This window comes from Talpa occidentalis, unplaced genomic scaffold (genome assembly GCF_014898055.3).
Source record: "Talpa occidentalis isolate TD23 unplaced genomic scaffold, MPIMG_talOcc4v2.1 talOcc4.1141, whole genome shotgun sequence".
NCBI classification, from domain to species: Eukaryota; Metazoa; Chordata; class Mammalia; order Eulipotyphla; family Talpidae; genus Talpa; species Talpa occidentalis.
Genome location: NW_023601150.1, coordinates 5178 through 7322, shown reverse-complemented (window position 1 = coordinate 7322; position 2145 = coordinate 5178). Strand labels below are relative to the sequence as shown.

General features: G+C 35.6%; 1 non-coding gene across 1 annotated transcript; it reads right to left on the bottom strand.

Annotated features, from left to right (window-relative positions):
• Positions 1-1279: 1279 nt before the first annotated feature.
• LOC119239780 (small nucleolar RNA SNORA41) lies at positions 1280-1412 on the bottom strand. The gene has a single exon (XR_005123994.1). It is a non-coding gene; the product is annotated as a small nucleolar RNA SNORA41 (small nucleolar RNA).
• Positions 1413-2145: the final 733 nt, after the last annotated feature.

The window sequence follows — 2145 nt, the reverse complement described above, 5'->3', positions numbered from 1 at the left end:
ATCATATATATATATATATATATATATATATATATTCATGAAGATGTGTTGCAACCATCACTACTAATTCTAGAACATTTTCATCATCCCAAATGGAAACTTCCTTCCATCTGACTCTGGGCAGCTACTACTTTACTTTATGTTTTTGTGGGTTTACCTCTTCCAGACAGCTCATATAAATGGAATCATGCAATATGTGACCTTTTGCAGTGGCTTCTTTCACTTTGCAAAACATTTTAAAATTTCATCCATGTTTTAATATATACAAATACTTCATTCATGTTTATGACTGAATAGTATTCCATCACATGGATATACCACATTTTATCCATTCATCAGTTGATGAACATTTATCTGGGTTGTTTCCTCTTTGGGGCTATTATGAATAAATTCTGCTATGAGCATTCATGTACAAGTGTTTGTGTGGAAATAATGTTTTTAATTCTTTGGGGGTATATATATATATATATATATAGCTATTTCTGATTTATCTTTTTTAGACTTCCTATCATAAGAGATGAGTACTTTATTTATACTACTCTCCTTTCCTAACCCAACTTGCCAATATAATATCTATTTTTACTTCCTGTCTTTATAACATTTGTAACTATGCAGCTATGATTGCATTTCAGCAAATACAGAAACCTGACCACAGTAACTCAAACACACAGGAAGATATTTTTCTCACATGGGCATAAGCTTTCTTAGACTTGCACCGACCCCAAATCATACGGGAAGCAGAGGGGAATGGATGTTGGTTAGATAGGGTGCAGCCCCAGTAACTTCCTTCCAAACACTGACACCTTTACTTCTACCATTAATTCTGCAGTACGCTTTGGTTCCCTTTTGCTCACATAAGATTAGCACCTCACTCACTTTAAATTCTTTTCCTCCCTTTCAACTTCAATCATTTGAACACTTACTTTTGTATTGACAAAGTTAATCACATTTCTCCTCTGTCTTGTGATCCAAGTTTTATCTGTATGTTGTCTAACTAATTCTGAAAATTGAAATTTAATAAAAGGATTTATATTTTGACAGTATAAATGTTCCCTGCAGAACCAAGGACTACTTTCCAACTTTTCCTTTCTTTATCAACTTTTTGTTTATCCTGGAGTTTGTTATTTCTTTCCCCTTGCACTATTAGAGTGAGGCCTTTTTTTTTTCTTTACTCAAAGACTCAACTTAATTTTTCTACCTAGGCCAAGACATTTAACAAATCACTGTTTGTTCTGTAATGGATCATCATCTTCACTGCCAAACAAAACTATAGAATACATCTCGTATGTCACAGATATGCCCACTTCCTGTTTTGCTAAGAAAGGGTGTTTAATCTTGTAACAATCTCTTTCCCACAAGAGGAATGCCACAACTGGTACCATAATAATAGTTGCAGACCAGTAACTGTGGAAAGATCTAGGCCATTTTTAAAGAGTTGTTCACTTAGCTCCATTTCTATCTTGTATAAAAGAATAACAAGGAACAAATAAACACCAAAACTAGAACAAATTCTTAGAAGCTGAAGCCTTTCACAATCACCTTTGACTTTCAATCAAATTTAAAAAAATAACTGAGGAATCTAATTAACTAATGAGAATACAGAGTTGAGTAATATTTTCAGTAACTGTGGTGAATGCTGATAAATATTTCATCTGTTTGGAAATAGTCTTACTGGATGCATCTAATTTAAATAGGAAAAAAATTTTCATAATGCATTTATTAGATCCAGTCACATGTGATTTTGTATATCATACAATAGTGAAATAGGGATAGAGCTATGGATTAGCTAAGCATGTGAAAATTATAAACAATTCTGCCTGCAAAGGATATTTGTCATTATTGACTGCTCTACTGTCAAAGTGTAACTGGATCCCCATGCTGCCCCGAGGCTACCTGGCAAGGGGCTTTGTTGGGGCTGAGGTGTGCAGGCCTTGGCCTGCCACCCGCAGGTGCCCCAGTGAAGCCAGCTCTGGCCATGGATCCCCAGACCCCACAGACTCACGAGTCTGCCCTGACCTGAGTGTGGGCTGGGCTTGGTTTTCCCACTTTCATATCTGCCTATAGGTTCCTAAATGGACCAATCTGGCTTAAGCTCACTTCATTAGTTAATTATTTGGATTGAAAAATGGAAACAAGCTGATTGGT